A 25502-nucleotide genomic window follows, 5' to 3' on the forward strand; every position below is an offset into this window, starting at 1 on the left:
AATGCATGTGTATTTGGTCAATTAAATTATGACAAAGGAACCAAGAATAAGTAATGGGGAAAGGGTAGTCTCTTTCATAATCAATGGTAGGAAAACCAGACAGTCACATACAAATGAATGAAACTGGACCCCTCTCTTACACCATACACACAAATCAACTCAAAATGGATTAAAGACTTGAAAGTAAGGCCTTGACCATAAGAATTTTAGAAGAAAGCATAAGAGGGTAAGCTCCTTGACAGTGGTTTAGGCAATAATTTTTTTAGATTTGACACCAAAAGCAAAGGCAAAAATAAATAAATAAATAAGCAAAAATAAGCAAGTAAGACTACCCCAAATTAAGAAATCTAAGAAGCTTAAAAAATGACCATCAGTAAAATTTAAAGGAGGCAAACTATGGAATGGAAGAAAATATTGGCAAAACACATATCCAATAAGGAGTTAATATCCAAAATATACAAGGAACTTATACAATTCGATAAAGAGCAGAAAAACAAATAATTCAATTTAAAAATGGGCAAAGGATATGAACAGTTTTTCAAAAACATACAAATAGCAAACAGGTACATGAAAAGGTGTTCCACACCACTAATTAGAGAAATACAAATCAAAACCACAATGAGAGATCACTTTACCCCTGTTGAGATGGCTATTACCAAAAAAGAGAACAGATAACAAGTGTTGGCAAGCATGTGGAGAAAAGGGAGCCCCCATGCACTGTTGGTGGGAATGTAAACTGGTACAGTCAGTATGGAAGATAATATTGAGATTCCTCAAGAAATTAAAATATAATTACTATATGATCTAGCAATTCCACTTCTGGGTTTATATCCAAAGGAAATGAAATCATTATCTTGAAGAGATACCTGCACTCACACGTTCACTGTAGCATTATTCACAATAGCCAAGATATGGAAACAACCAAAGTGTCAGTCAATACGAATGGGTAAAAAAGATATGGTACATATATACAATGGAATGTTAGCCTTAAAAAAGGAAATCCTGCTATTTGGGACAACATGAATAAACCTGGAGGGCATTATGCTAAGTGAAATAAGCCAAAAAGAGAAAGACAAATACTGTATGGTATCACTTATATGATACGTGGAATCTTAAAAAAAAAAAAAGTCAAACTCATAACAACAGAATAGACTGGTAGTTGCCAGGGAAGAAATAGGGAGAGGCTGGTAAAAGTTACAAACTTTTACTTATGAGATGAGTAAGAATGACAATCTAATGTATAACATGGTGACCACAGTTGATAACACTGTCTTATATGATTGAAATTTGGTAAAGAAGTAGAACTTAAACGTTCTCACCAAAACAAACAACAGAAAAGGTAAAAAATATATGAGATGATGGATGTGTTAACTCAGTGGAGGGAATCTTCTCACAAGGTACACACATATCAAATCATCACATTGTACACTTTAAATATCTTACAATTTTATTTGTCAATTATACCTCAATAAAACTGAAAAGAAAAGAAAGGTATCTAATTGATCATAAATGCCAACCCTTTCAATTTATAGATAAGAGATTCCAGTTCTAGAAGTTTAAGAGATCTGTCCAAAGTTAAACAGCTGAAAAGTGACAGCATTAGACATTAAACCTGGTTTTCTGGTTACCTATCCAATATACACAGAAAGTTATAATGACTCAGAAAGACCTACATTTGTCCTGATAAAAGCCAAGAAACAAAGGAATCTAAAACATAATTTTGAGGGGAATCAGACCAAGAATTTAAAATCAACACATACTTAAGAGGATAAAAGAACATATTAGTAACACAAAAGAGTTAAAAACTCATAAAAAGAAAGAACTATGTGGAAACATTTAAAAATATAGTTGAAATAAAGAGTACAATAGATAGTATAAGGTGGTCACAATATCAGTTTTTAAAAATATATCAAATTTTGGAACTCTCCCAAAAGTCGAGGAAAAAAATAAATAGAAAATATGAAGAAAAGTTAAGAGAATAAAAGTAGAAATGCTAAAACTGAATAACAAGAGACTCAAAAGAAGAAAACAGTAAAAACAAACAAAAAAAAGGAAATATTTGAAGAAATATGGAGATAAATTTCCCAGAATTCAAGAAAGATAACAGATCTCAAATGGAAGGTTCATAAAGTACCAGCAAAGTAAGACTTGATGCCAATACTTATTATAGGGCATTTCAAAGCAAAAAATTTAAAATGTTTCTAGGATAAAAGAGTATGTCACAATAGAAAAAGGAGCTTATTGTCCTTAGACTTCTCAGGTCCTTTATAGGATGCAACTAGTCAACGAAGTAATTTTAAAAATTGAAGGAAAAGAACTCTGAACCTAGAATTTTGTACATAGCAAAACTGTCATTCAAATATGAGGGTGTAATAAAAATATTTTTAGGCAGAGTCTCAGAAGGTGTGCCACACAGAAATCCACATTAAATACTACCAGCAAAAATACAAGAAAGAAAAAGAGAGAGAGAGGAAGGAAGGAAAGAAGGCAGGCAGGATTTTAATTCAGGATGTACGAGAAGGACATGAAAAGTAAGGGTAATTACATATCTTCTCAGAGTTTCTTTTTGTCTAGAAATTAAGGTTTAAAATTTTAAAGAAGAAAAAATGCATCTATTACCCACAACTAATACTCTCAGCTATATTACTATGATGAAGGTGGAGAGAGAGAGACCAAAAAAGACATGAGTAAATTAAAGTACTTGTCTCATTAAGATTAACAATACAGATACTAATAAGATAAAGAACTTGTTTAGGGTAAATAAACATTAGTACCAGTGCAAAGGGCAACAGGCATAACAGGGGCAACCAGAGTGAGGACAAAATAGAATATATAATTTTAAGCCAAAAGAAATAAATTTGATATGTGTAATAGAAAACAAGAAAAGGAGGGGAAAAAAATAAGTCACTGGAAAAATATGAAATGATATCAAGCAATAAATCTTAGGAGAATGGTAATACAAAAATCACAAATGGGATAAATAAATCAATTCAGAAACAGAGACTCAAAATTGATTTTTAAAAATACCCAACAAAATATTGTCTAGTAGAGCACACCTAAAACAAAAAGCTTTCAAAAGTTTTAAAATAAAGATTAGACTAGGCAAATATGAAACTAAAGGAATCTGGGCTAACAAATTTAGCCAAAATGACAAATAAAATTTAGGCCAAAAGTTTAGATAGGTAGATAAATAGATAGACAGACAGACAGAGATATATGTATGTACATATATGCATAAGTATACAGTTATTATACATTATGCATATAAATATGCATGCACATATATACATATATATGTAGTGAGCAAAGAACATAATATACTGGCAAAAAAAAGCAACAGAAAAAGACATATAATAAAAGTAACTCTACCTAACAAGACATCCTCAGATCTAGGTGGTGATGAGAACTGAGCAGAAGCACTTGAATTGGGGATCTAGTTTGAAGGTAGAGCTGATAGGACTTGCTGATGGACTAGATTTGGGGGATGAGGGGGGAAAAAAGAATCACAAATTCATTGAGATGGAAAAGAAGAGGGAAGAGCCAGTTACCAAGGGTGGTGGAGGCTAGAAATTAAGTGCTTACTTTTGGACTTAAATTTGGGATGCTCATTTGATATCCAATTTGAGACCACAAGCAGGTAGTTGGATATACAAGTCTTGTAGCTCATGGAGAGGGCAGGCATGTAGATAGAACTCTGGGAGTCATCAACATATAGACTGCATTTAAAGTAATGCGTTTAGATTAGATTGTCTAAATAGAGCAAAAATAGAGAAGAAAGTGGGCTAGGGGCTGAACTCTGAGTACCCTACTGTAAATGGATCAAGCAGAGAATGCTGTGCAAGCAAGGAAAAGCCAGGGCGGTGTGTTCTAACAGCCACATACTAAATTTTAAGAAGAGAGCAATTAGCTGAGTCATATATTGCTGAGAATGTGAGTAACTTAAGGGGAGGAAATTCACCATTGGATTTGGTGTTAGTAGATACCTCAATAAAAGTTCTGATGAAGTGGTGGTGAAATGAGTATCTTATGAGCTGGGTCAGTATGAGGCTTATCATCTCTAGGTAGATAAATCAAATTCCGTTTTGGGACCAGTAAGGCTGAATATGCTGATCTACTGAGACACTGCCACCTGGTGACACTCCACTGAGAGAAAAAGTTGCCAATCCTTATTTATTCTTATGTCACCTTCTGCTAATTTAATTAAAATATAAACAGAAGTTTTAATATGATACTTTCAATGCCCTGTGAGGCTTTATGCTTACAGTAATCTAATGGTTAATTCCTCTATTGGTTGAAAAATCTGCTTAAAACCAGTTAATACTATTTTTTAAATAAATAAAAAATCTTAAATGATTTTTCATAAAGGATTCATTTGGGGAGGAAAAAAAAGTAGCTCAATTCACAGGACAATTGTGAAGAATTTCTAGGCTTGTAATAGTATCAAAAAAATAGAAGATTTAAGAGCAGAGGAGGTTTACTCCCCAGGCAATTGGCTTATCCAGAATTGAAAATCTACAGATAGATATGGGATCACAAAGAATCACACATCTTACTTACTGAGTGATTCATTAAGTGGGGTGAGAAACAAGAATGCTTATTATAATCCAATAAAGGCCCTTCCTCTCCCTAGTAGCCTTCAGCCACAATAGGGGGGAAAAGAGAAAAGTGCATAATAAAAAATATCTAACCAATAGCCATAATTTTTTATCCTCTTCCATGAGCTCCTGTAGCCCCACCCCTCACCACCTACTCCTCAAACATAGACATACAGACTCTTTCCTTTTCTCATTGTTTTTTTCTGACCTGGAAAAAAGACTAAGAAAGTCTCCCAGCATCACCAGTGAGGGAGGAAAGATGGACCAAACTCAGTAATAACACCAACAAATCTAAATCAACTTTGCCTATATGAAGGCTTCCAGTACCTATTCCTCCCCCACTGCACTGAAATAGATGGTGGTTTTCTCAATAGATTCATTAAGTATCTCAGAAACGACCAGTATTTCAAAGTGAAAGTTGGGTAAGAAAAGCAAGAAAAGAGAAATGATTCTGAAAACTAATGGAGCAACTGGAAAATAAAACACTGGGTAAATTAATCAAGGTTTGAGATCTTATCTCTGCATTCTTCCTACTGTCTTAGAACGTATCTTCATGACCTATATACTTAATTACAGTAAGATCCTGTGTGTGTGTGAATGTGTATTAGTATTTCACTTTTTGTCTTTGTCTCTCTACATAAATCGCCAAATTAATCTTAGCAATATCCTGCTTTGCTCATACCAATCCCTTGTGGAAAATTTATAATTCTCTTTAACCCAACATAAAAAAGTATGACAGTCTATGGCCATCATATGCACAAACAGTCCAGTGTTCCAGCAACCTTTCCCTCTTTCCATGCTTTTTATAAACTAGCTCTGTATCCTACCATTCAAATTAATTTCTTATCATGCCAAACAGACGATCACATCTATAAGACCTCTCCCTTCCCACCTCTGAGATAGGAAGAAAGGGAGCAGGTCACAGCCATTCAAGAAACGACACAGCATTTAACATGAAGGTGGCAGAAAATTCAACTCTCAACAGGCCCTGAGGCCCAAGACGGCAGGAGATTTGGCTCCCAGTAGAACTTGAGCGTCATTATATGCTCATTGTAATACATTAACATGGTAAATGGCACTCCCTCAGGTGCCATGGAAGTTCCAAGCCTAACCATAATAGGTCAAAAAGTGGGTGGTGGTCCAGTTCCTGAGAATCTCAGCCCCTTTCCCAAAAATAGTTGGAATAATCCTCCCACTTGTTAGCCCATGAAGCTACCAAGCCCATAAAAACTAGCAACACTGTGCCTTTCATCCTTTTGCTCCCTCGCCTTCCAAGTTGGCCCACACTCTGTCTATGGAGTATGTATCTCTCTAAATAAATCTACCTTTACTCAAATGTGGCTCACTCTTGAATTCTTTCCTGTGCAAATCCAAGGACCCACACTTGGCAGGATGCACCCCAGGGACTCAGCTGAGACCTGGGACACGGCCATTCTCTCACCCTACATTTTTTTTCCTGTATCACCTTCACACTTTTACTGCTGACTTTTTATAACCTAGCTGTATTTCAAGAATATGAATAAACTTGGCAACAGATCTTTATTTAGCATTTTCTGTACGCTAAAGATACAGTGGGTTCAGAATGAGAGAGATATATCTTACTGAAATGCCAAGGCTTGTCCCTTGAAAACAGCAGATTTTCTAAAATGGAGACAGCGACTTGGAGAGCTAACTAATCAATTAGGGAAAGTCCATGCTGACAAGAACACACTCATATTTTTCAAAGCAAGTCAGCTATAGTTACTTTGAGCAGCACTGGAGAAGATCCTACCCAATTAAAAATGAGACCTTAAATCAGGAATCCTAGGATGAGAGGGCACCTTGGTAGAGTGAAAAGAACTGGCAATCAAATTCTCTGGCTTTGTCCTTATTTTACAATCGACTGTATTACCTCAGGCAGTCTCTTAAACCCTCTGAGTCTTTTTACTCAGTTATATAAAATAGAAAAAAATACTGATCTGATTGACTCAAAGGTGTTTGTTAACTTTGAATTTCTATGACTAGGAGGTAGTTCCGGCACTCCAACAGTTGATAAAGCAACTGGAGTAATTTATAACATCATCATAATTCACATATGGCAAGCTCTCACATCCCGTATTCGTATATTTAACAAAGATGTTACGTGTCTACCATATGTGAGGTTAGATCCAGAGAATGCAAAGTAAGACCCTGCTCTTGAGAAGATCATAGTTTAAGTTACATAAACCAAACAAATAGTTCAAAATATGCCATACATGTTATACTAGGGTGCTATACTAGTTGCTATAATAACACAAAGGGAAAGCAACTAACTCTTGGGGAAAGGTGAGGATGGTCAGAGAGTCCTTTGAAGGATATCATGTTTGAGATGAGCCTGGAGTCCTCCTGAATGATCAGAATTCTCCATCCAGAGAGAGAACTTCTATTTATGGCCCATCAGGGCTGGTTATACAGCAGTTATAGATGCCTGGATATCCAAGGGACCTATGAATCATTAAAAAAAAAAACAAAAAACAGCTTACCCTTTAAAATAAAGCTGAACAAAAGGCCTTACCTTTTGTTCAGCTTTATTTTTAAGAAAAACAAGTCTTTGCTTGCTTTTTATTAATTTATGTGTTCTGAAACCAAGTTATCCTACAAATGAAGTTAGAAAAATTCATTCACAGGAAGGTATGGTTCATCTTGACATTTCATTCGCTTTTATAACTTCTGTTTGCAGCTGAGTAGCTCAATTGAATCATATGTTATAAGCTTTGCACAATGATAAAACACTTAAAACTCAAGAGCAAAACTATAACAGAGCGCTCAGAATTTTACAATTTTAAGAGATGTTTATAATTTCATCAGTTTTTGAAGTTTAGATTTCCAATGCTCATCACAATGCCTGGTACATATTAGGTATCCCATAAATAGTTGTCAAATTTACACTGAATAAGTGGTTAAAGAAGTAGATGAAGGAAAAGATGAATATAAGAGACATGGCCTGGGGAGAGAGTCAAAAATAGCTAACACTATTTTTAAATACAGAGATTAAATTTGACCACAAAATATTTAATGTTTCACTCCTCAAAAAGTAGGTTTTATTTCCCAACCCCTTGAACGAGGGCTGGCTTGTGATTTGCTCTGACCAACAGAATGTGGTAAAGTAGAGCTAGGAACTTCCAAGTATCAGACTCAAACTTTAGAACTCTGTTCTCATCTTCTTGAATGTCTGTAGTGACTATTTGAAAAAACCCAGGCTATCCTGCAAGAGAGAACCTGTAAATAACACCCTTCCCCTCCAGCCAACAACCCAGATTAACAGCCAGACATACTCCCAGTGGAGCAGCCAGATTACAGCAGCCACACCAATGACCCCAAGAAAGCTCAGCACAAGAACCACCCAGCTGTACCAAGTCAAATTGCAGAATCATGAGTAAGTAAATAGGTTGTTGTTTTAAGCTTCTAAGTTTGGGGGTGCTTTTTTATGCAGAAATAAATAATTGATACAGAAATGCGTAACTAGAAGTGGAGTACTGACTTAACAAAACATAAACATACATCATTGTATTTGGGATCACGTGGTGAATAGGTTGAGTAGAGGCTAGAAAAGGAGGAAGGATGGCTGGAAGAACGATGAACCAAATGTTAGCGGGGCCTGAGAGGCAGTGATGATTCTTACTGGAATCTGGAAAAATATAGAAACTCATGGTGTATAATGTGGGAATAATTGATAAAACTCTTGCCTGAAGTAACTTAGAAGCTAGATAATGTACCTAGAAGATATGTGGCTCCAGCTAATGTATTAGGCAGACTATTGAAAGTGGCCATTGCCTTCTTTGAGCTATGTATAAGGTACAAGAAGAGAGAGATTATAAACAAGGAATTGATCGGTTTGCAAACAGAATATACAGGATATACAGAGAGCCCTGGAATTGCTAGGCTGGACTTATTATTCCCATCCCAAGCTTCCCCAGCAAATAAATAAATAAATAAACACAAACAAATAAATAAATAAAGTAAGAAATGGCCTTAGAGCAAAGACTGACTCAGGGTGTGGCTGTATGACCCTTTCCTAAGACCTCAGAAAGATTTAAAATAGTACCCAGTAGAATGTCTCAATTAGATAAATGGCTACTAAGAATCTTAAGGGTGTTTTCCTACAGTATACAGCGATGCTCCAGCCATAAAGAAGTCTGCTTCAAATTATGGATGTAACTTGCATTAAAAGGGACTGCAGTCATTCAAATTGGAAAAGGCCTCCAACTTTCTACAGTGGTGGACACTGTGTTGTGCCATCCAGATTCCCCTTCAGGAATGAAGAATTTAAATTTATCATCCAATTTTTAGTTACTTGGGCAGATGGCCAGCCCTAGGCTATAACCCCCTTTGGGAATTATCATACCTAAAGAAAGCCACCTTGGCCAAAGTCATATCTCTGTCCTAAGAATCCTATATCCAATAAATGACAAGTGTGTGTATATTTAGGCCTAGCCCTTTCTCCCCAGCTCATTCCATCTTCATAACTCCCCAAATGGTCAGTTGAGGCCTCCATTCAGACTTCATTACAGCAGCTCAGCATTTCCTTCTGCCCCATCCTGCTTCCCTCCATCCCCATTCATCCACAGACATAAATCCTACAAGCATTCCTAATAAACCTCCCCCACACTAATTCCATTTAGGACTCTACTTCCCGGGAACCCAACCTGCAAAACTTGGTACCAGGGTTGGAGAAAGAGAAAGTAGAGGTATATAAATGGACATGTAAGAGTGGGCATGAAGTATAAAATCTTTGTTTTACATGTTAATGCCCACCAGAAAGCAACCCCCACAGAAGAGTCACTAAACAATGAGGTAATCAAAATGATTCAATCACTTAATATCAACTGTTCCCTATAATCCGCCATCCCAGTGCTGGTGCAATGGGCACATAAACTGAGTACCTTTGGTGTCAGGGAAAGGGGCCTTGCATGAGTGCAGTAACTTAAGCCCCTACTTGCCAAGGAAGCCCAACCTGCTAACACCAAAGACCAGTGCTGAGTCCTCTATACAGCACCATTCCTTGAAAAGACCACCCAGCCACCTGGTGGCAAGTAGACTGCACTGGACCGCTTTCACCCAGGCAAGAGCAGAAATTCATTTTAATGAAAATAAAGACAAATTCTGGGTATTGGTTTGCCTTTCCTGCCTACAGTACCTTAGCCTGCACCTCTCTTAGAGGGTTTATCCACCAGCCTGGGATCACATATAACTTCCTATCAGACTAAAGGACTCACTTTACAGCAAAGAAGGTATGTATTTATACTTAGGTAAGGACTGTGGAATTCACTGGTCATATCACATACCACACCATCCTGAAACTGCTGACCTCGTAAAGCAATGGGACAGCCTGTTGAAGTCACAGCTGAAGCATGTTTAAATGCGGTAATTTCTGAATATGGTGCACCATCTTCCAGGATGCACTATATACTTGGAATCAATAATATTTATATGGTTCCAGGTCCCCAATAGGATGACTGCTTTTGTCTGGGAGCCAAGGGGCTCCTGCTTTCAATCATTCGCAGTACACATTAGGGAATGTACTTCCCATATCTTCAATTCTAGGCTCAATGGATTCTGAGCTCCTGTTTCCCAATAGGATACTGTTTATACTAGAATCTTCAGCAAGAGTTCCACTGAACTACAGAATGTGGTCATCTGGGTATTTCAGGCAATTTGTACTCAAGGATCAGCAGGCAAGACGTCGCCATCTTGCAAGGATAACTGTCAAGGGTAGGCAGAACTACTGTTATATACTAGGAGTAAGGAATGTTATGTTTGACACCTGTTCATCCATTTGGGATGTTGTGGTGCTCTTTGCCTGGTTTTGAAGGTAAACAGACAAGGAAACAACTCTATTAATCAAGGGCTCAAACCCCTCAAGGATGAGCCATGCCACCACGTAAGCCAATAAGACCACAAGTTCTAGCTGAGAGTGAGGGCAATATAAAATGGGTATTAAACATGGTAGAGGATGAGGTTCAATTGCAAGACCATCTGCAACAGGCAGGGGGGTTGTAGTTTCTCCCAATAATCTTCCCCTTTGAAACCTAGAGGAGCTACTTCCAAACCTTTTAGGAAGAAATCTGAGCAGCATAAGAAATGGACTGTGTTGGGTTCTGTGATACGCTGCTCAGATTCCCCTTCAGGAATGAAAAAAAGATTATCCCAGCCTCTGAGTGTGCTACTGACAGGCAATCCTCAGTTGGCAACTTCCTTCTAAGATTGCTTCAGTCAAAGAAAAATGTCTCAACCATTGTCATACCCTTGCCTTGGGTGGCCTACATAGAATACAGTGGTGTCAAGGTCCACGTCTCTTACCTTAACTTGGGGTAGCTTTGAGGAGTCATCCTACCTTTAAAAGACTCTGTAGGGAGAGGGGAGTCTTCTGTTAAGACTGCATCACAGCTTGAATCCTCCCCTTGCCCAATCCTACTCTCATCTTCCCTTCAAAAACTGTTGATCCTAAGAATACTACCCAAAAAATCTCCTGCAAACTAATCTCCATTAAGGAGAGAGTTTCCCAGGAAAGTCAACCTAATGGCAGACAGGATACAATCTGAGACTACTACTGGGCTGCAAACACCACTCATTTATTATGGACAGTATTCCATTTCAACAAACTAATATCCTTCAATACAATTCAGGCACAAACCACCTGGAGTTAGCGTAGACCCTACAAGTTAAGGGTTCAGTCCTCCACTAGACTGCTCTGACTTCAGATGCCAGCTGCAAGTTCAGGTGGTCTCCAGGACACCCACACTTCTGATCAACTGGCTGAAAATCCAAGGGTTCTCATGACCTCCTCAGGCTCTATAACTCACTAGCATGACTCATAAAATTCAGGAAAGCGTATACTCACAATTATAGTTTTATAAGAAAAGATACAACTCTGACTCCTCCCAAACTTGTAAAACAGAGTCAAAACCACTCATCAGTCATCATTTTATATTCTAAAATGTCGTTGTGCTTCCTAATATTATGTTACATTGTTTCCCTTTCAGTTCCAGAGAATAATTTGACGCAAGTATAGACATTTTAGAAATTAATTTCAACTTTCATAATAAAATCTAAAGATCATGTTTCCATTTGTTTATTTTATTCACACACTCTCAGACTAAATAAATTGTCCTTCCTACTTTCACAACAGACAAGATCATATCTTTTTGAAACATTAAAATCATTTCATGTCAGGGTCTACATCTGTCTTTCAAAGTTACTGATATCAACAGAAATAAGTATAAAAACTTCTACAACTTTCCTGATTTGTGTTTTTAAATATTCTTGATAAGGTCATCTATGATACTTCCTACAAGAAACAACTTTCACATTCATTTATTCCTTCAATGGCATTTTCAATTATTCATTTAACATGCGCTTATGGCACATACCTGATACATATTAGGTGTTTGATGGGCATTGTGAATGAAGAGATCTTGAATTTTCTCTAGTTTGGAAACTGCTACAATTGTGAGTTCTAAGAGCCCCGCCATGATTTCTTGCATTTAAAGGAATAAAGGTTTAGTATTACAAACTACTTAGAACTTATTCATTCAAACTATTAAATTTCAAACCAATGCTTTTTCCCCCTTCACTACCCAAATTATGTCCTCTGAACATTATTTTATAATAACAATTTTCATCTAACATGCTGAGCTTCTTTTGGTATCAGTTAGGATTATGTTTACCACTAAATAACTAAAAATTTGACTAAAAGTCATTTAAACCATGAGAATTTATTTATATCATGCAACAAGAAGTCTAAGGGTTGGCGGTTGAAAGGCTCAATGATGTTATCAAGCAAACAGACTCCTTCCATCTCCTATGCCAGCACCCTTGGCAGGGAGTTTTCCTGTTCGTGTGTGCAAGATGGCACTGCACCTGCAGGCACCTGCTAGGAACCATCTCATCCAGAAAGATGGGGGAAAAGAAACACTTATTTCATTTACCTCATCTACATTACATGGCTCGACCTAGCTTCAAGGGAGTCTAAGGAATATGAATCCTTAAGATTTCTACTACTCTAGTGGAAGAAAAGAAAGGGAGGGGATTATAAAAGAATTTGGTACAGCCAATCTATAACATCTGCCACACCCTTCTGAAGCAGTTATTTTCAGTATATTCCATTCCTCTCATTCCAAATCAGAATCACTTTAGGGTATCATATTTCTCAGGTTAGTTGAAGTGAGAGATATGTATTATTCCAGAGAGAGATAAAGAGAAATCAAATTTTCTTTTTTTTTTCTTCCTGCTTTTGAAATATAGTTTGAATACCCAATTCTTAATGTTGGAAGTTCAGAGAATTGAACTCATCTCTCTGGGTTCTAAATTATAAAGTACTCTTACAAAGAACTTGTAACCATAGAGTCCATTTTACTCAATCTAGACAAACACCCAATCAGTTTAAAATTCACGTCTTTCTATTAACAGTCGGATTTGAGAGCATGGATTGAACTTTAGACCTAAGTGGTCTGCTAACAGACCTAACTCTGGATCCTGCTAACACTCTAACTCGGATCCTTAAAACCCACTCAGAAGAGAGGCAGAATCGTAGTGCAGACTCTAAAGCCACTTGCCAGGCAGAGGTGACACGACTCTAGGGGGCTCAGGTCACATACACCATTTTACAGCATGTAACATACAAGACAGAGGCAAAGGCCTTGCGGAGAGAGTGACAAGCTCTTCTTTACAGAGAGGAAAGCACTGCCCAATCTTTTTCAATTCTATCACATAGTCAGGAATACAAGGAAAATCAAGAGAATAAGAGCCTGAGGTACCCTATTCTCCCATCCACCAAGCCATTCCAACTAGAAAAGCCTCACTCCAACACAAGATTAATTTCCATTCACCTTTCACATTGTAAACTTATAGGACTTACTGCTTTTCCTTCATATATATCACAGTTAGTAATTATGTGTTTTTGTATTTGTTTCAAATCTGTTTTCCCTATTGACCCATCAGATTAATCAGAATTATCAGATTACCCCCAAATTAATCAGATTATCTCCTTCAACTAACAAGGTGGAGAGAGGGATAAAAGCTTCCCTGACAACCCATCTCCCTAGGGCAGGAGTCAGCAAACTGTGGCCTTTGGGTCAAAGCCACCCAGACTTCTGTTTTTGTAAAGTTGTACTGGAAACAGCCATGTCCGGTTCTTTACTCATTACCTAAGGCTGCGTTCATGCTACAATGGAAGAGTCCAGTAGTTGTGACAAAGACCACATGGATCACAAAACTGAAAATATTTACTAGCTAGGCCTTTACAGAAAAAAGTTTGCCAATCTCTGCTCTAAAGAGATTGACTTGGCAAGAATTTTTGACCATATTCACAATAAAAAATATTTTTATTACAATGCAACCCACTTGATATAATCATGTGTGTGTGTAGATATACAGATATACATGAAATCTGAAACAGATGTTTCATAAGACAGCACTTTCCCCTTATCATATGTGATATACTCATATTTTCTCTTCATTCATGTCATTTTTTAAAGCTGGTCACAACCCACTAAACTGACTTCACAACCCACTAATGATGAAACAAACTGCACCATCTCTGAATGGTTTCTCCCTACACTTAGATACATAGGAAACATGGAAAAGATGATAGCAGTTATTGTTTATTACTCTTTAACTCTCTATTAAATATATATTTCTTCAGTAAAGGGAAAAAACAGATTTGCCTATGCTCAGTGTTCATTTATGCAACCAATATTTTAACAAATATTTATAAAATACATATATTCTGAGTTTTTACTAGGTTCTATGAGTACAAAAGTGAGCAAAACAGACATGGAGCTTAGACTTCAATAGGGAAAACAGGTTTGAAACAAATACTCACAAAAATATATAATTACAGACTACAATATGAAGGAGACACACTAAGTTCCGTAAGGTAACAATGTGAAAGGTGAATTGAAATTAATCCAGTTTTGGAGGGAGTGAAGCTTTTCCAGTTAGAATGGCTTTACTAGGGAAGTGAAAGTAAAATGATAACTTTAAGAATGAGACGTTAACTAGGCAAACAGAATGGGAGAAGGGGACAGCAGTACCCAAACCAATCTTAATAATGACGTCAGCTAAGAGCTAACATTATACAATATCTATTATATTTCTCTAAGCACTTTACACATATCAACTCATAATTCAGGTAGAAAGAGGCAGATATGAAACCAGGATCTAAGCCCCAGGCAATACTATAACCAAAATACTTAATGAGATAAAATAAGATGCTATTGAGTGTAGTTGGAAGAGAAACACATGTACTCCAACGACACTTGTATTTAAATCTCTATATGTCTGAGTAATCTTGGCAATTACTTAACTTCTCTGAGCTTCAGTTGCTTTATTATACAGTTAAATGTTACGAAGATTAAATTAGATAGTATATTATACTATTGCCTGACATATGGTAAACATACAAATATTAACCTTTTCTTTCTAAATCCCACCCACTCTCCAAACTCAGAGCTCCTTGAAGATATGTGGCTAAATCTAAGTTCATTATTCACTCAACATACAAATTGCAGGGGAAGAATGGTATGTATTAGAAAAAAAAAAAAACACAAAAGAGGCATTCCATCAAAATTCGAAGAGAAAATTATTTTCCACTTATAATGCTACATCCAACCTCCATCCAAGAAGGAGGAAGACATGGAAAGCAGCACCCAGATGAAGGTGTAGGCAGAGAGGGTTCCCAGCATGATGCTGAAGAGGAGTCTCAGCAGGCCCACAGGGCAGTCCGTCCCAGGTGGGGACCAGCAAGGGTCTGAGAGGGCTGTCATCAGGGAAAACGTAAATCTGACAAGTTATCAATGTATTTGACCATGTCAAGAAGAATTTCAAAGTTCTATGGGAAATTTGGGGGCTAAACTTAGTAAAAGAAGCACAGTGGGGATAAAGCAGATTTTTAAAAAATTAAAGCAATTGTTAGTTCCATGAAAGACAAATATTGTACAAGAAAGGAGATATAAACATGGCTTAGCTATGAACAATATTTACACGTTTATAATTAGGTACACAATTATTGTTCATTTTCACAAAAATCATGACATATGTGTCTGAGGAGGAGAGAGAGAGAGGGAGAGTGTGGCTGGGTATGCAGTGGGTGGGAGAGAGGGACATATGAAAGCTTTATCGTCATCTTCCATAGTAGGAAGTCAACCAAAGGAAAGTCTAAAATTTAAAAATTATTATCTCATCATTAATTTTTTTTGTTTTAAAGTGTTTTAAAATAAATATAAATTTAAAAATTAAAATTAAAAATCAAGAAAGAGTAGTATACAGAAACATGATGGAAATAAAATAACAAGACATAAGCTAAAAAAAGAGTTGAAAGCAGTACAGAGGATATTGGGGGTGGGGAGGGTGGAGGAGAGAATGGCTGCTTTTGTTGTAAGCTTGGAGTGGTATCTGTGCTTTGGTATGCAAGAAATAAAAATTTAAATTTAAAATAAAATTTAAATTAAATAAGCACCTCGGCAGACTCTCAGGAAAGGTTTTTTAAAACCATTTAACTATCCCTGGGAATCTCTTAGAATACTAGACAATGTCCTGGACCTCATAAAATAGATAATAAAAGCTTAACTGACTTCATACGAACATTTTATTTGGGCTCACTTGAATTCTATCTATAGTAACACTATGAGATATAAGCATCCCGTTTTACAAATGAGAAAACCAGGCAAGATAACCGACTCAGCAGCACACTGCCAGTGCCAAGAAGTTGCGTGTGTAGCTCCCACAAAGCATCAAAGACATTCAATTTCTCTTGAGTATCAAACACACACACAATTCTAGGAGTCAAATAATTTTTTCAAGTGTCTATTGTAAATTTCTTTTACAGAAATATAATCATGTTCAAAGTGAAATTGGAAGTTGTTCACTAAACCATCTCTTAGCATATTTCTACTTTTGTTATTTATTCCACTAGCTTATTTTCCTTTATTACTGTTCTATTACTTATTGTCAGTAATAAAATGTATTACAAATTCACAATATGTGAAAAGTTATCAAGAGCAAAAGAATACATGAGCTATAAAATGCTACAAAATCATAAATATTTATTTATGGGAATGGCAGACAACAAACAGGAATTGCATACTGATGATCTGTGTGAACACATATGTCCCAGAGTCAGATTCTATTTTTGATAAACTAGTCATTTAAGTGTGAAATTATAGAGAATGCCTATGATCCATTAGCACTCACAAATTTAATTGGGAAAATGTCTTTAATAATGCGAACAATCTATGGTAAAAAATGTGGCTGAGGGTTAAGACTCCATTCAGCACCTAAATAACTCTAAGTAAATCAAACATTCACTTTGTCCTTTCACAATCTTTAACTTAAAAATTCTTAAAAGGTGCTTATTTTGATAAATACAATGACACTTGCCTCAAAATCTATTCCTAGTTAGATCACCTAACTAAAAAATGATTCAAAAAGTTATTATAACTATTTTGGTGAGTTTTATCTTACTTCCCATATTCCATGTTCTATAGTAGGTTGGAGCAATGGAAACAAATGAAAAAAGCAATTTCAACTGAAAGGAAGTATGAACTCCATCAATATATTCCTTGTTCCGTCAAAAAAAAAAAAACCCATATGCATATCTACCCAACCATGAACCCTCTCCTTTTGTATGACAGGTGTTCCTCACTCTTGGCCAAGTTGAAGATCTCCTAAAGTGCTTAGAACCCAATACTAATCATCAAGTATTTTCCTTTGCCATCTCTCCCCAGTTATATCCCGAAATCTCTCCCCTAAGACACTTTATCTCACCAAGTAAACACCCCTAAATCTCTCCTAAAAATAATTCTTCAACTCTGATATCCCTTTTCCCAACTCTTTCGTTTCTCCTTTATAGCCAAGCTCCCAGGAAGAGAAGTCTCCTGCACTCTTGACTGCATCCTGCTTCAAGACTACACTACCCAGCTGAACTGCACTCTCCAAGTAATAAATGAGTTCCTAACTGCCACATCCAGTAGATACATTCTGGCCCCTGCTTCTGTGAGCAAGAATATCACAGTGGTTTAAGAACATCAACTTTGCAGTCACTTGCAGGGTTCACAATCTTGACTCTGCCACTTACTTTAGTTATTTCATCTCTCTGTTTTCTTATCCATAAAGCATGGTTAATAAAAACACCTATATCACAGATATAACTTGAAGAGCTAATACATATAAAACACTTACAGCATTGCTTGGTATATGGTTAAATGTCATACAAGTGTTAACTATTTATCATCATTATTTTATTGGGCCTCTTTTTATGGCATTTAATATTATTAATACTATCCTTAAAATCCTTCCATTTCCTTGGCTTTTGGGATATTATTGTCTTAAAGTTCCTTTCTCTGTCATCTTTTCAAGTTCCTCTTCCATTATCTGACTCTTAAGTATTGATTTGCCCCAGAGTCAGTCTGGGTTCTCTTCTTTCTCAATTTGACACACTGTTCTTGAGAAATTTTATTCACTCCCTTAGTCCCAAGTACCAACAGTACTCTTATAATTAGCAATTCTCTGTGCTTGTACTCCCTCTCTCTTTCTTTCTCTCTCTCCCCTCCATCTGTCATTTCATCCAACGAATATTCACTGACAGCCATGCCAGACATCATGCCAAGCATTCTGACCCAGATTCCTGCCAGAGCTCCAGATTCACATAGCCTATTTGACCTCTCTTGATGTGACTCAAAGGCACCTCAAATCAAGATGTCCAGAACTAAACTTATTACTCCCTAATCTTCCAAACGTGCTCTTCATTCTGTATTCCCTGACCCAGAGACAAGCATTATCATTCACCGGAGTGCCCAACCCAGAGTCCAAAGACTTACACCTGAGCTCTCCATCATTATCCTCCCTGCTTCTAATCAGTTGCTAAATTCTACTTCTCAAATATTTCTGTCTGTTGTATGGTGGTTGTGTGCGTAGACTATGGAGCCAAATCGCAGCTATACCACTCTCTGACCGCATAACATCTATGTGATGTTTAGCCTCTCTAGACCTCATTCTTCTCTGCAAAATGGGAATGGAACCCACTTCATAGGGACATGGTGAATATTAAATGCAACAATCCATGTACAATACCTAGCACTGTGCCTAGCACATAGAAAGCATTCAATAAAGATTATTTTATTAACATCACCCCTATTGATATTATATTTGTTTAAATCTCTATCCTTTCTTGGCTAGTCCTAACTGGTCAGTAATAGCATCCTACCTGGTCTCCTTATGTCTTATTTTGTGCCTCATCAGCCCATTCTTTATACCACTACCCAAAAATCTGATCTAAAACACAGTAGCATAAAATAGAAATGCAGTGAACTATGAAGCAAACAGTTCATAGTATCTGAGTTAATGACATAAGGAGAGGGAAAGTCTCCCCAAATTGAATCTACCTGAAAATTAATATCAGGTCAATGGTAAAGACAGAGACTTGTAGTCAACACACAAATAACATTTCCAAAATATTGGCAAACTTCCTCCACAGCAAATACTATTCATACCCATTAAGCTTGGCCAACTCAAAGTAAGTAGTTAAGGTCATTTATTATAAGACTCTTGTTTCTGATTCTTTGTTGATTGTCCAAAACATAAGGGAGATGAATGTTTACAACTATCTTCAATACCAAAGGAAGTCCACTGAGAAGAATGGTTAGGTAATACTGAATTTTTTATAAACATTTTTAAAACTCTGAATTGTCAACAACCTATAGAACTTAATCAACCTTTCTACCATACCCTGAAAAAAAAATTGCACGAAGCAGCAGTTTCTCTATTATTTATTCAACCACATTTTTAGTCAAACACACATACAAAAATTAATATTGTTCACTCTTTAAACAAACAAAGCAATTCTATTCTCTTATCACCTCAAAAGAATCAGAGGAAAGAAATATTCAGAACACCTCATTTTTTTATAGCTGAGTCAGATCTGCTTTTAAAAGATTCTGCAGCAAACCAAATCTTAGGAAGTAACTAATCTCTTCATTACTGCTTTCTTTGGAAGTAATTTCATCTGTCATATAATCCTGACTTAAGCTATGTTATTAAAAAGTTATAATAGAGATTGGAAGATTAGTTCCTTCACAGATGAAACCACAAAATCAATGAAGCAGCATTATCTATACAGAGACAAAAGGAAATGTACAACTTTTACTGATATTATTCCCCCAAAAAAGTTAAAAGGCTGAGTTTCCGTATCATCACACAAGTCTTCGTCACAAATTTATGTCATTGTGTGCATGCATCTGGAGACTTGAGAAGGAAATCTGTTCAGAGAATTTTTTAAATGGCTGAAGACTAGAGACAATTCTAAAAAGAAAGGTGTTTTTCAGAATTCTGTCTCCATCCAAAATAGAAAATATTATTTCAAAAAAATATTTCTTAGTAAATAATGCATCAGACTCTTAAATATTCTGAAAAAATTCTATACCTTCCTTAGCTCTGTCTAGAATTTTAAATGTGCACAGATCTAATGAAGTGTATGTTTACTTTTTGTTATAGTCAGGATTTTAGCACATATGAAAAAAAGCTGATATTTAACTCAAAAAATTTTAACAATGAATTTGACTAATGACATATTTAACCTTTAGCCTAATGACAGCAGTTCCCATAGGTGGCAATAGGAGAAAACCAGCAAGCATAATGTGATGAAAAAAATACACATGAATTCATTCCTGTTTCCTATATAGAATTTGATGAGATTAACAATTTCCTGCAAAGCCAATGAGAACTGCTGATGAAACTTTCTGAAAGATTGCATGAATCACCTTGAACATTTCAATTCTGGCCTGCAGCTATTATATTCTTGAGAAAATGTTTAGCAATAATCAACATTTTCATCTTACGGAGAAAAGAAACCTTGACAGAAACAGTAGTTTATCATTCATTTGATGTATCAAGTCTCTTTCAAAGGTATGCCCAATCTTTGGAGATAAATTTGATGACATGTTCTCAGGAAGAGCCTCTCATTCAGTCCAATTTTCAAACCAAAGATGACTGTGCTGTCAATATACTGCCGTTATGTTTGACAGATGGCTATGGTAACACATTACTCCATTTCATTAAACAGGCCCTATTCACCAAGGCATCTCTTTTCTTTGTATCATTCACCAGCACTTATTCCTTAGCATAAACTTTGCTTTCCTTCACATTCTGTGTGCTGTGTGCTTGAGAACAAACATCCACTCTTCAACACGATCATTATTGCCCCTACATTACAATATCCTACAAGGGCAGGAAATTACAATGGGTTTGAAATAAGGTAAATCTTGGTTAGTTTCCCAAGATCACTTAATACATATAAGACCTTGGGAAAATTACTCATCCTGAATCTGTTTCATTATCTGTAAAATAGGAAGAATAATACTTCATTTGCAAATTGTTGTAAAAATTAAACGTGGTATATATGAAAGTACCCCTCCCCCGGAAACGATAAATACAAAGGCTTACATTAAAGCAGTAAGTCCTCATTCTCTCTCTTTCTGCACAGCAAGCTAATGCTTTGCATTATTATTTCAAAAATGGTAACAAGGCCTCCGTGAACTGTTGAATCTCACTCCCTGCTGTCCATAGTTATTACTGATCCTTTTCCCACCTCTATTGCTTTCATTCCCTCCCAGGTAACCCTATGGGAACTAGAGTCAGCTCCAGAATTTCTATACAGAAGGAACTTGGAGCAACAATCTGGTAAGAATGCGACATTAGAAAAACTGTCTTACAGCTGACTGCACAGCGAGGACACTGTTTTAGTTGCAGTAAATAGAGGGCTTTTTGCATTGATGCTGTGCTTGCTGCAAGCACCCTGTTTTCATACATGCTGTATATTTTGGGAGTTTTCAGAAGGCCAGTGGACACACAGAAATTCCCTCAAAAATCCTGTTTCCTATCACGTCCAGCCATCATTTAGCCCATCGTCAAACATTATGCTCCATGACAATTTTCAGAATTGCATTCTTAGATCACATTAGTAACTACACCTGGAATACCCTTCCTTTCTCATAACCTGTTTATTCCTCCATGTCTATCCTAAGAAATGTTAGAAGTTACAAACTGCTCACTCGTCATTACCTAATTTTGACCAAAATTTCAGTTTCCTGAGTCAAGAAAACTGCAACATATTGGCTAGTATAGTGCTGAAGCCAGTGTTGAACACAAGCCAGCTTGAACACACACCTGTGTTCAAGCAGGTGCGTGACCTTTGGCAAGTTTCTTATCCTCACCATGGCTCAGCTTCCTCATCTATAAAATAAGGAAAACAGTAGGACTCTACTTTACAGAATTTTTGCAAGGACTAAATGAGTTAATAACTGTAAAGTCTGTCATGAAATAAGTGATATAGAAAGGTTAGCGATTGTTATTATTGCCAAGTTAAAATGGTACCACCTTATATACACAGCATTCATACAGGCACTTATCTAAAGTCAACTGCCTCAGAATCAGTTCCTCTAGATAACTGGTAATTAAGCCCCACTGAGTGGTACCCAAAATCCATTTCTATTCCATTTTGATCTATAGCAACATGTTATTTTAAAGTTCATTCTACATATATTTATTGAGTACTTACTTTGTGCCAGACACTGTGCCAGGAGCTGAGAATAAAATGGTGAATAAAAACAGACAGTGCCCCTCCCTTGGTGATGCTTATGTACAATGGGGGAGAACACTACCCATCCAGTAATCCTAAAACAAATGGAAAACGTTAACTATGAAAAGTGCTGCAAGGTGAGGTACATGATGCCATAAGAAGACCAATTTGCCAAAAATCAATTTGCAGAAAGCCAATTTGCCAAAAGCCAATTTTCCAAATGATTGATTCGCTGAATTCCCTAACAGACAATTAACTGAAAGCTAGTTCACCAAAAACCAATTTCTAGAAAATCAATTTGATGAAAAGCAGTCTGCCAAATCATAATTTCATCAAGTGACCAATTTACTGAATTACTGAGGATTTTTTTGAAGACTTCATTTCACAGAAATTTTAATTCAGTCCTTTCGTGACAGCTCTTTAACCCCAAATTTGACAGTCTGTCTGGGCTGCATGTCAATCTCATGTTTTCACATTTCAGATGCCAAGTCCTTCTTGTAAGCCCAAAAATCTAGTACTCCAATGTAAGCAAATGGTAGGCTTCTCCTTAAATGCAGTTTACTTTCTGTAGACTTAAGCCCCTTCCAGAAAGATTGCTGCAGAGAACCATCCAAGACCAGTAAGATGAACTGGTCTTCTGAAAGTTGGCTTTTGCCAAATTTGCTTTTAGCAAACTGGTCATTCACGGAACCAACTCTATCTAAGTCAACTGTTTTTCAGTGAAATTACCTGAAGTCCATGCTTTGGAATGGGGAACTTGGCCTTGTCAAACAGGTGAGAGGTGGCTTTATGGAGAAAAAAAAATAACTAAACTAAGGTCAGTAGGATAAATTTTAAAAAAAAAAAAAAGCAACAGGGAAAAGCATATGTAAAAACTATTTGGAAGGAGGAAGCACTGAAATTACAAGAGTTTGCAAAATGGCCAGTGTGGCTGAACTACAGAGAACATGGGGGAGCACAGTGTGAACTGAGGCTAGAAATATAGTTGGGAGCTAAGCCATGTTGTGCCTCATAGACCATAATAGAGAATTCTGTTCTTTTTTTAAGAATGGGGATCCTTAATATATTTAAGTACAGGAATGACATGATCAGATTTGCAACTTGAAAGATCATTTTGCAAGTGGTATGGAGACCATATTTTAAGAGGGTACTTGTATAGGTTACTTTCTTATCTGGAAATGTATTATTGCAGTAGTTCAGAAGACAGAAGATTATACTTAAGACTAGGGAATACAGAAAAGTGAAGCAAATTGAATTACTTACCAAGTTATGTAGGAGGTAGAAACAACAGAATCTGTTATGGGGTGTTGAATATGGGGGTGAAGAAGAGGAAAGTAGGCAAGTGTCTTGGACAACTCCTAGACTTCTGGTTTGCTAGATGGTGGTGCCATTCCTGAGAAAGGGAAACTGGAAGACCAGGTTTGTATAATACTCTCTCTCAATGTGTTGCTAAATATTTGTGTATTTTACGTATCTATCAGAATATCTTCTTTCAAATTTTAAGTTATTGAGAAATTAAATGTGAGTTTGATTGAGCTTGGTTTAAATGTGAGTTTGGTTGTATGCAATTTAGTGCCTCACGTGTGGGTATTCCATAAACCATCATCTTTTTGATCCAGGCTCCATCATCACTAGCTGGTCGACTTTATGCAACTAATTTAGCCTCTCTGTGCCCCAATGTCTTTAAATTTTAAGTGGAAATAATAACAGTGCCTGACTGGGAAGAAACTTGCTAACAGTATCCTGCAATCCATTCTCTCCCTTCACAAAAGTAAGGCTTCTAGGAAAGAAGGAAGTTGACATAGCTAAATCTCCTTATGAACGTATTAATGACAAACCTCCTGGCAAACTTAGAGGATAGTTAAGTATGCCAAACCATCATTTCACCCAACGGTGCTAGTGAGATCTCTGATTCTTGTCTGATTTGTTAACACAATCCTTTGTGTTAAGATTACTACCTCAGAGGACACTGGTGAGGATTAAACGAGCCAATGCTTATGAAAATGCAGTGCCAAGCTCATAACAAGCATTCATTAAGTTCACTATTATCAATATATTATAATAATGCCAAGAAATAGTAAGAGCTATCACTTACAGAGTGAATATGATGTGACAGGCACTTAAGCTAAGTGTCTTCCATGGATTATCTCATTTAATCATCTGAAAGCTCTATGTTCTATGTTCATTACTATTATATAAGAAGCTTGAAGACTGGAGATTAGTTTTCCCAAAGTCATATAGCTAGTAAATCGTGGCACTAGGTTTTAAACCCAGGCAGTCTAACTCTCCAGCTGAGCTCTTGTTCCTATTTGTAAATAACACTGCCTTGCTACACTACTCTGTTTCTGAAAGTCCATTGGAATGTCCATCCAGGTGCTATTTTAGTACAATGAAGGTGTAATTTATTAACTAGCACCAAAATGGCCTTAAAATGTTAATGCAGTTTCTAAATATATGTGACTTCCACCCAGGGAGTTACTAATGTCAGGAGAAGTAAAAACAAAGAAAACTATTATTTTTACTCCATGTCTCAAAATGTAATGACCCTTTGATATTCCACTGAGCATAACCCCTCTGTGCTGCCCCCAAAAGAGGCACAGGCTGGTCAATTGTGAAACAATAAAATATGACTGGAGGTTTATGAAAATTAGCAAGAGGTTTGATGAGTTTCTTTTTCTCTCTATGCTCAGATTATGCAAGCTATTTTATCTCCTTATTGCTAAGTTACAGACAATGGGGATAAGCAAAGAAAGAGATATAAGTTAACTCTATCAACTTCAGTAATAGCAATAATTAGCATACGTGACTAAAGTATTATTTGGAGGATAAAAGAGTATTGATTTGATTTGAAATTAAATGACATAGGCATTCCAAAGCCTTTATTACACAAATGATAGTTATAAACTATGGGCACTCAATTTAGTCTTACCCCATTTTATTCATTAAGGACATTCATTTTTTATACATTTGTAGGTTGAATATTAAATCATATTTTCATGGATTTTTACAACCCACACAATACTGAGAATAAAATAATTAAACAACAATGTTCCTGGCACAGATGCAGAAAAGTGGAAGATTATCTAATAATGTTACCCAGGAAGCATTATGGTGGCCATGTTTCTGCCCACTGTGATTTTGTTTTCAGTCTAGATATCAAACAGGGAGCAATTTTTCCTGCCAAAGGGAGTAGACCATAGCCTTGTAGAAAACAGGGCAAGGCAAAGAGAACAAGGTTCACTGCAGTCTTACAAGGAAAAGACCGTATTTAAAGTAAGCTCTAGAAACTGCCCACGCATATATAAATTTCTGCAAAC

The 25502-nt window shown here is 36.5% G+C and overlaps 1 long non-coding RNA gene across 1 annotated transcript in view; it reads right to left on the reverse strand.

Moving 5' to 3' along the window:
- Positions 1–22937, reverse strand: part of LOC106729929 — a 172061-nt gene extending 149124 nt beyond the window's left edge. Inside the window, exon 1 of the long non-coding RNA XR_001366352.2 lies at positions 22915–22937. This is a non-coding gene — a long non-coding RNA (uncharacterized LOC106729929). The remainder of the gene's footprint in view (positions 1–22914) is intronic.
- Positions 22938–25502: the final 2565 nt, after the last annotated feature.

Source organism: Camelus ferus, chromosome 2 (assembly GCF_009834535.1).
Source record: "Camelus ferus isolate YT-003-E chromosome 2, BCGSAC_Cfer_1.0, whole genome shotgun sequence".
Taxonomy (NCBI): domain Eukaryota; kingdom Metazoa; phylum Chordata; class Mammalia; order Artiodactyla; family Camelidae; genus Camelus; species Camelus ferus.